Consider the following 10554-nt stretch of genomic DNA (forward strand, 5'->3'; position numbering starts at 1 on the left):
CACGAACATCATGATCCTCTTCATTACTGGCAGGCTTGTTCTTTCTAGCAGGGAAGGTGTTGGCGCAACTGAGCGTTTAGCAGCTTCATGGAGTTCAGTGGACGTCTGAAAGCTCAGGTTCTTCGACAAAGAACGATAGACAGGTACCATCCTATTGATGCACAATCACACCACTAGTTGTTCAGTCACATTTGGATCGTGACCCTCCAGTGCCTGAATTCGGGACCTGGGCTGCTCCTTTGAGGTGTCGGCTTCAGTAGATCTGAATATGTCTCGGGCTCGCTCTTGTCCGGGCTGACATAATAGGCGAACCCTTTATAATGATTTGGAGATGACATATTCGTTGGATCTTCCGAAACTATTGTAGTGCGGTCCAGACGAAACTTGCTCCTTTCTTCAGCAAGTGGGTGAATGAAGCAACAAGCTGGGATAAACCAGGTATAAAACGTCGAATGTAGTCCACCTTGCCTATGAAGCTTTGGAGTTCCTTCACAGTTCGCGGAGGCGGCATCGTGAGGATAGCTTGGGTCCTGGATGGGTCCACTTTGATTCCCTCAGCAGTCACCTGGAATCCCAGAAATTTTCCTGAAGAAATGCCGAAAGCGCATTTGAAAGGATTCATCTTCAATTTGTATTCACGAAACCTTTCGAACACTTGTCGTAGGACTCCTGTGTGGGACGCCCGTGCTTTTTATTTGACTACTATATCATCCACGTAGTCTTCAACTTGCTTATGCATCATATCGTGGAAGATTGTCGTCATAGCGTGTTGATACGTTGCACCAGCATTCTTTAAACCAAATGGAATTACAGTATAATAAAAATTTCCGAGAGGAGTTCAAAAAGTTGTCTTACTTGCGTCATGTTCATACATCCTTATCTGATTGTACCCGTTATATCCGTCCATAAAGGAGAACATGTCGTGTCCACTGGTGGCATCTACTAACATGTCGATGTTAGGTAGAGGAAAATCGTTTTTGGGGTAGCATCTGTTCAAGTCTCTAAAGTCCACACAACATCTGATCTGTCAGTTTTTCTTTTTTATCGGGACCACATTAGCCAACCCAGTCGGATGATGAATGGGTTTAATGAAGCCAGCAACTAGCAACTTCTGTATCTTAGTCCTGATTTGCTCTTCCACCTCGTGCCTGAATTGCCTCGGGGACTGTTTGATTGGCTTGGATCCAGGTATGACATGTAGATGATGGGTGACCAATTTTTCATCTAAACCGGGCATTTCTTCATACGTCCAAGCGAATACGAGCTTTGTGTTCATCCATGGACAAAGTTGAGATGATGGAGATAGGCCTGGGAGACTCTTCATTCCCGATATTAACGATTTCAAGATCATCAGTCGTGGAGTTGGTGTCGTCCTGCAGCTGTCGTGGAGCATCCAGCACCTCTTCCCGGTGGCTCTTCGTTGTTGTAGCATTCCATTGAGTGAAGAGACTGGGTAACAGTCTTCCCTGCTAATTGCTAACATCGGCGTCGGTACACGGTCTTCCCTTTCTGATTACGGCTCGTCACAAAAGTTCGCTCTCTCTTGGTGTGAACATGGGTTGCGGCTTCACCAGATGAAGAAGAATTCCCTGTCAGTGAAGACGTATCGTGGGGCTTATCCCTCAATGATACAAGTCGGTTCTCCTCCTGGATTTATGCCCATGTGGGGAGTGGGATGCAATGAACTTTGCCTGATTCTTCCCGTGAGGTTTCTCTTGGCTCAAACAACTCCAATCCACATATCGGCGCATAAGGAGACAACGACGCAGGAATACTAACGAATTCTTAATTCAGCATAGTCTTCAAGCATTGGTGATACGTCGAGGGTAAAATCCTATTGCATGAAGCCATAGTCTCCCTAGTATCATATGGTAGTCCGGATCCTTTTCTATGACTTCGAATTTCACCTTTGATTGGACGGGTCCTACAGATAAATTCAGATTGACATACCCGTACGTGTTGGTTTGGTTTCCTTCAAAGTCTGTCATCGTGGTAGGCTGTCACACGATCTTGCTTGGGCGAACCTTGGTCGTCCTGAGCGTCTTGAGAGTAATCACATTTGAAGACGCTCCCGTGTCGATGATGGCCCTCTTGAACTCTGAATCCTTGATGCGTGCAGTAACATGTAGGGCCCGGTTGTGACCTTCTTCTGCCATCATGTCTTCTTATGTAAACGTAACATTATTCACAGACATCTCTGGTGTTTTCGAGGCTTCTGGACGAAAAGGAGTTAAATGCACGTTCAAGGATATCTGGTTGATTGCAGCAAACGTCTCTGCCCGCTGATTCTTCGAGAGGTGTAAAAGTTCGCATAAACTTTCCACTAGGGAAACTGCTTCCTGATCCACCGGCCTTTAGTTCATAGTGAAACTATTGACTTGAGGAGAATTGTTGCGAGGATCAGTCCCCAATGCGGAAATATCTGTGACATGAGAACCGCTCATATCTGATGTCATCTTGATGAGGAGATCGAGTATGCAGTTTATTGTTTCTTTGATCAGGTCCATGTTCTTCGTGTGAATCTCCTGCACCCGTGCTAACTCGATCAATTTTAGGATTCTTCTGGTTACACCATCGGATACACCATTGGGAAGAGGGGTATCTTCATTGGAGGAGCTTCGACCGAGATTTGAAATTGTTGGGGAAGTCCTAAGACCAACCATTTTGAAATCAGCCAAATGGGATTGGGCATTGAAGAAATTGACTTCACAACCGAGAGATTAATCTCCCACTGTGGTCGCCAATTGTTTATGGGTGAAAATTGTTTCTACTGGTTTTGGTAAATTTGGGTTGTGTGGATGAGAAACGAATCTAAACCCTAAACAAGTGCACTGCAGGGAGTGCTTTTGATTCGAGAGATCAATCTATACAATTCTGGCCTAAACCAAGAAATGGTTGTTCCAGACTTGCTTCGGTCACAAAGTGAAGGAGATGGGGTTGATCTTAGGGAGGAAAGCGAAGAAGGTGTTGAGATTGTGATGGTGTTGGCTGTTTATGACTTGTATCATAATGATGAACTGGATTGCACAATGAAAGCTATCAGTTCTGAGTGTTTTCTGGATACTGTGACAACACTTGATTTCTCTGTGTCTGTGTGTTGTTTGGAAATAGGTGAAGGACTTATTCATACAAGTCATTGAGCGCAACCCTCATCTCGTAGGAAGTGGAGGACGTGAAGTGATGGAGTAGTTGGGTCGTGTAGGAATGGTGATTATCACACGATCACACCTTTGCCCACTTCCCTCATCACTATTAACCGTCCACCTTTTCCTGACACGTTCTTGTAATGGCGCGTTGCACGCTGCACGCTGTAAACCGCCAGACCAATACCCCAATAAGTATCCCCCAGTTTGTGACATGTTTGATGTCTCGAATGAGTGGGTCGAGACGTGGGACCCGCCGCAAGAAATAGCATACGGTGCTATTAGGTTAAATTACTAAGTAATTTAAGGATTTGATATTCATGAAATATCGTGCATGCCCGATGCATGTAATGCATAGTTTTGAAGCAAGATGCTCAAAAAAATTGATATGCATAAAGCATCGCTGTTTTAAAGCTTGATTGAATAAGTCGCGGATTAAGCGTCTTAAAATGGCATCACGTCCAACCATCTTCGAGTGATCATTTGGAGGCCGTATGGCGGGCCACCCTTTGGTCGATCACTCTCTATGACAGAGTGGTGGGCGGTGATCATTGAGACGCTTCATTGATCGCCTAACTCTTAATCCAAGTCATTTGACCAAGCTGGCAAAGTTGGACGGACGAGATGATTTATGGCGCATATTTGGTGTCGTTGATGGATTTTAGGGTTTTTTAGAGGTGCGCAACATCCCCTCTTTGGCTTGATCGAATTCAAGCATGATTGTTTATTTTGGTTGGACCGACCGGGCATGCGTGGAGACGGCCTGCTGACGTGCATGTCGACACCTCTCGGCCCCATAAAGGTTCAATCTAGGCCACTCAATTTGACCGGCAAAGATGAGTGGTCGTGATCGATTTGCGACACAAATATGTTGTCGCAAAGCACAAGTTATGGTTTGAGGCCGCGTGACCTAGCACCTTTGGGGCATGCGTTTCGAGACACCGGGTCCCACTATGCATAGGTCGACAGGTCACACGTCAAGGTGGGCCCATGGTGATCATGTTGATATCCTTGGGACCTCTTGAGTCTATATATACACTGTTTGTTTAGGCCGGCGAAGAAGGATGGTCGTGATTGAACTACGACAGATGTGCATTGCCGCAAACCCTAATTAAGGTTTTGAAACAGTCACGCACACGTGACTTTGGCCAAACGGTTTGGCAAGTCGTGATCCTCCTTTGGGGAGATCGATCACGTGGGGCTCATGTTGGGATGACGGTGAACGTACGTGCACCTTCCTGATGGTCCTAAATGTGATCCAAGTCATCCAAATAGGTTGGTTAAGTTGGATGGTTGCGATCGATTTAAGACATTAGTGGAATTTCTGCGACCCTTAGAAGCATCACGCCTTCCATGGTTTGATCAATCATTTTATTGCTCCATGGCCTTTCCGTGAGAAACCCGATCGGGTGAGGGAGAAGTGGGCCCGCCAACGTGTGCATTAGCGCTTTCCTGATCATTCACGGGATGATCTAATCCGTCCAACCAGGCTGGCGAAGTTGGACAGTTGTGATGGTTTTAAGACTGCCTTGAACGGTCTTGCTCGTTCGAGCTTCTTCCAAAGCAGCGCGACCACCTTATTTTAGGGCTGGCGTTTTGGCGCGCTGGGAAGTGTGGCGTGGTGTTCGACCGGCTGGGGCATAAGTGGGCCCGCCTGTAATCATCACAGTGATTGCCTACTCCTGCTAGGGTTTGGATAGGCTGGTTAAATCATGCGGCCAACTTGCATGGCCGTGATCGTTTCTGAGACTGACATGGACAGCCTAGATTTCCCTTAAGGAAATTAAATATGCTCGATCTGGCTAATCAAAAGCGCTGATACGAGATTCTCTTTGTTAGAGAATGGTGTAGCCTGTACGGGTATTTCGTGCACATCTCGACATTGAAACTTGGAGATTCATGTTACTCTGCTGAGAGTAAACACTCAGTCGTCATGCCATGCCAATAATGAGAGTTCTGCTGGAACAACACATGAAATACTAGGCAAATCATGCATTAATTAATAATGCTAAAATTCACAGAATATTTGGGATTGTTGTTACATGCACCATTCTGGGTGAATATTGTGTATTTATTGAATTGCTTCGAATAAATAAAGCGGAGAGGTTTTCTGCACTCATCGCTTATCAAACGGATTTACCCTTTGCATGATGTCAGCACATTAAATGGCTTTACCCTTTGCAGGATGTCATCACATTAAATTTGATTTTAAAATTTTAGCCCTAAACTAAAATCCACCATCAACAGGTACCAACAAACCAACCTTAACCAATGAAGGACGTATTCAGTGTCCTTTCAAAAAAAATTGATGGTTGTTCTGATGGGTTGGTGGTAATGGATACAACAAATAGGGTTTTTACAGGCATTTACGTGATAGACATTTACCAAATACAGGGTGTCAACATGCTTGTAGGGAGAGAATCAGATCTAACAGAATAGTTTATGAATCTTGGGAACGAACACTAAATCAATTGCAGATGTGGTTGTGCGTGCCATGCATGCATATACAGGCTTGGAACAAATCTTGCACATCTCATGTAGGTAATGCCACTGCTGGACCACTTGATGGTAATTCTGTGGAATTTCTCATTCATGGAATTGTCAAACCTGATGACACCCCCGATACAATTCCAACAGTTGTGCGAGATGATGATGCTGCTCTCAAAGATGTTTCCCTCAACTTGGATATGTTAAACCTTGTTTATCAGAAGCGGTTCACAACCATTGCCAGCATCCCCCCACCTTGCAGGCTTCATTTTTCAAGGACTTTAAAGAGCGCATTGGATAAGGTACTATCTAATCCTACAGATTTATCAACATGACTGCAGCTTCTATTGTTGCCAATATGCACCTTAAATTTATACATGCCTAAGAACTCAAGGGAAGAGAGGGTTGGAACTAGAAAGAAGCTTCAGATGGATAGTATCAACCAAGCTTTGTTACATTGGAAGGAAAGTGGTGGGTGTGTTCATATTATTGAACAACTTTTGGCTGAATCCGAGAAGAGTCAGCAAGTCAGCAAATCAAACAAGAAGAAGAAGCATAACCTTAATGTGTAAGCCTGTAAGAAGAAATTGAGTCACGGTCACTACACTGCTACTATAAATGTCTTATCTTCCAATGGTACAGCTCCGGACACTGCAGACACTCTACAAGAGCTTATCCAAAAACACCCAAATGCCCCATCACCATCTATCCCCCCTGAGCCAGTTGAAGCTGCTTCTTTGTATGTTGATTCTAAAGTTGTCCTTGATGCATTGAAGAGTTATCCTAAAGGCACTACATGTGGTAGAGATGGGCTTAGGGCTCAGCATCTCTTAGATGCTTTGAGTGGTGCGGCTGCTGCTGTGAGTGACGACCTTTTAGCATCCATTACTGGGGTAGTCAACTTATGGTTGGATGGACAATGTGCATCTGATTTAGGGGAGTATATTACGAGTGCTCCCTTAACTCCTCTTTTCAATCTTGGAGGTGGGCTTAGGCCAATTGTTGTTGGTACAATATGGCGTCGATTATGTTCGAAGCTATATGCTAAATCAGATTGCAAAGATATGTCTTTATATCTAGGGGATCATCAGTTCGGGGTTGGGGTTTCATGTAGAGCAGAAGGTATTCTTCACGCTGCCAATAGACTCTTGGAGATGAAAGGTACTCAAAATACTATGTTTATGCTTCTAATTGACTTCTCTAATGCTTTTAATATGGTTGATCGAACCACGTTAATTCAGGAAGTTAGACTTAGATGTCCTAGCATCTCCAGATGGGTGGAGTTTTGTTATGCTTCTCCAGCAAGACTCTACTATAATGAGGTTGTTCTTTCATCTGCTTGTGGGGTACAACAAGGGGATCCGTTGGGTCCTCTATTATTTGCCTTGGTTCTTTACCCTCTAGTGAACATGATTTCAGGACAATGCAAACTGGATTTCCATGCATGGTACCTTGATGATGATACTATAGCTGGTGATGGTATGGAAGTAGCTAAAGCGCTCTCGATAATTCAGGCTGAAGGCAGTAGCCATGGGTTACATCTTAATGTTCGCAAGACTGAATTGTCTTGGCCCTGTGTTGATCCTAGAAGTCAAGCTGATGGAGTCTTTCCGGCCAACATTAGTAGACCTACTCGTGATGTAAAGTTGTTGGGAGGGACGGTAAGTTGTAATCTGCAGTTTTGCAGTGATCTTGTGAAGCATAAAATTGATAAAACTTTACAACTCATGGAGTCTGTTAAGCAATTACATGACCCGCAAAGTGAGTTATTACTATTACGAAGTTGCGCATGTGTTTCGAAACTATATTTCAATCTGAGAACTACCCAACCTGATGCTCTTCAACAAAATATTTTTTGTTATGATTATCCCTTGGTACAATTTCTGCGGCATATTGTTACAGGAGATGGTGCAGGGTTTGGGCTCCTTCAACAACGTATTGCTACGCTGCCAATGAAGGATGGGGGTTTGGGTGTTCACACGATGGAAGATACAAGCAATTATTGTTTTCTTGCTTCTTGTTGTCAAACGAGAAATCTGCAGGAGGTCATCCTTAATCTTCCACCGGAATCTGAGCCAAGCCTTAGCTTTCAGCATGCCTTGTCACAGTTCATGCAGGTATGTAGGTTGTCTTCTTTCGATATCAAAACTATTTCCACCCATCCTATGAAATCTTTGGCAATGCAGTATTTTGAGGTTATTAAGAAAGATATGCCTTCCAAATTTGTTATGTCAGAACGTGATACTATACTTTGGCAAAGCAATAGGCTTGACCACGCTCAGGATTAACTCAAAGCTATACCAATATGTGGGCTTAATCAGACACTTGGACCTCGTCAGTTCAGGGCAGTTGTTAGTTACAGACTTGGTGTACCTATTTTTAACACTATTGATGTTTGTGCTTGTTGTAAGAGGAAAATGGATGTTTATATCGATCATGCACTTCTTTGCGCAAGTGAGGTGGGCATAAAGTTTAAGCATGATTTTGTTAGGGATGTTGTTTAGGATATTTGCTACAAGGCCGGAGTTGCAGCTAGAAAGGAGGTCAATCTTGGACTCTTATCGGATGATGCCAAAGATTTAAAGCCCGCTGATATTCTTGTCTATAATTGGGTTAGTGGGCAAGATTTTTGTTTTGATGTTACGGGTGTTTCACCTTTTTCCGGTATTAGTGGTCGGGATTTCGTTCCGGGTATCGCCATTTCTAATGCTATTTCACGCAAGCGTGCAAAATATTTGGATAAGGTGTCTGCTCATGCGTATGGTTTTGGCGTCCTTGCTTTCTCCACTTTAGGCGAACTTAGTGAAGACATGGTGATAATAATAATAATAATAATAATAAAAATAATAATAATAAAACCGGCTGATAAGGAAGACATGGTGAAGACATGGTGACATATGCTACAGGTCAGGTGTTGTTGCTCGTAAAGAAGTCTCTCTAGGGTTTCTTTCAAACTCTGACAAGGAACTTAAACCAGCTGATATCATGGTCTATAATTGGGAAGACGGCAAAGATGTGTGCTTTGATGTGACCATAATTTCGCCTTTCACTACCTCCAGAACTCGTAACACTCCTCCGGTCCAAGCCATCATCGCTGCAGTGAGTCGTAAGCGTACAAAATACTTACATAAGTGTATGACACTTGGTTACGGTTTCCAAGCACTAGCTTTTTCCACCATGGGAGAATTGAGAGATGACTTAGTTTTATTTCTTAAGAGGTTGAGCAACTGCCTAGTTAGTCACGATGTTAATCACAAAATAGGCAATTCTTTGTTCCATAGGCTAGGTATTATTATTCAAAAAGGTGTTGGCGCCCAGCTTGTCGCTCGGTTGCCTTCTATCGACTTGTAATATACACTCTGTCATCTTGCTAATAAAACGCCCTGAGTGGCTCTTATAATAATAATAATAACAATAATAAATAATCTTCACGCAGGAGGGAGAAATTCCGACGACAACACAGGTGACAGAAAACCTGAGTTGAATTTTCCTATTATTACATTCGCTTTTCATCAGATTTTCATATCTTCACCAGTACTAGATTCCTGGGAACATCCCGCATCTTGCGATATCATTTTTACCCATACCCTCTCTCAGGAAACAGTTAGGGCAGTTTTCTTTTCCCCGCAATATGCCGAGAACAAGACAATCTTCCCAAACTGCATCTTCATGTTCTTCGGCCAAGTCATCTTCATCCTCCCGAGTAGGTCATGCTGCCTCTTCCGCAGGCCCCTCTGCAACTTGTACAACAGTCCCTTCTCAAGGAATTTCTCCTTGTGCCGATAACGATGAAGAGGATGACCCATACTGTCATTGCCCGTTCAAACACTTTGAGGGGTGCAATGATGGTGTAGGAGGAAAGGGGTATGTCAAAACCTCAATTCTGAAGCATATCCATGACAGACACTCTCCAACTGCTTCTGTCATTTCTACCTGCAAAGATAGAATCTCCACTGAGGTACGTGTATACATTGCTTGGGAAAAATTGTTGAAATAACTTCGTATGTGGCTTTGTTTCCAGTGTTTTCAATGTTATTCTTGGAAAAGACCATGTCGGGACCATTCAGGAGGCGTGTTGAATGGTCATTTCAATGACAGGGGGGCGAATTTCCTGATATATGGTGTTGATAAACCAATTGCTCAGATCCTAGACACTGATGTTCATGATGCTGGGACTACAAGTGGAACTGCTGCTAATCTAGGGGTTTCAATAGAGATTCTTAACCTGATTTTTCAGAAACGTAATACAACTATCTCTAGCATCCCCCCACAGTGCAGGTTATCCTTTTCTAGAACCCTAAAATCCTCGTTGGATAAGGTCTTGGCCAATCCCACGGATATATCTTCATGGATACAGCTGCTTCTATTACGCACTTGCACACTTAGTCTCTACATTCCTAAAAGCACAGCAGAAGAGAGATCTGGCGTCAGAAAGCGACTTCAGACAGAATTGATTAACCATGCTCTTAGCATTTGGAAGGAGTCAAATGGTTGTGCTTTACTAACTCAACAGATTCTCGATGTGCATAAGGAGCTTTAACGAGCAACGAAAGACAATAACAAGAGACACAATACCGATGCCCATGCCTGTAGGAAAAAGCTTAGCAGCGGACATTATACAACAGCCATTAGAATCCTCTCTTCTAATGGTGTTGCTCCCAACAATGTTGAGACATTGGACGAGCTGCAACTGAAGCACCCTTCGACTCCACCTCCCATCATCCCAACAGAATGTATTAGAGTTGCACATGTTTCAGTAGATGGCCCTGCAGTTCTTGCTGCTATTAGGAGCTTTCCGAAAGGTACAGCATGCGGACGCGATGGACTTCAAGCTCAGCATTTGTTAGATGTATTAAGCGGTTCCGCTGCTGCAGTTTCAGACGAACCACTTGTGTCCATGGAAGCCATGGTGAACTTATGGCTA

Source organism: Papaver somniferum, chromosome 10 (assembly GCF_003573695.1).
Source record: "Papaver somniferum cultivar HN1 chromosome 10, ASM357369v1, whole genome shotgun sequence".
NCBI classification, from domain to species: domain Eukaryota; kingdom Viridiplantae; phylum Streptophyta; class Magnoliopsida; order Ranunculales; family Papaveraceae; genus Papaver; species Papaver somniferum.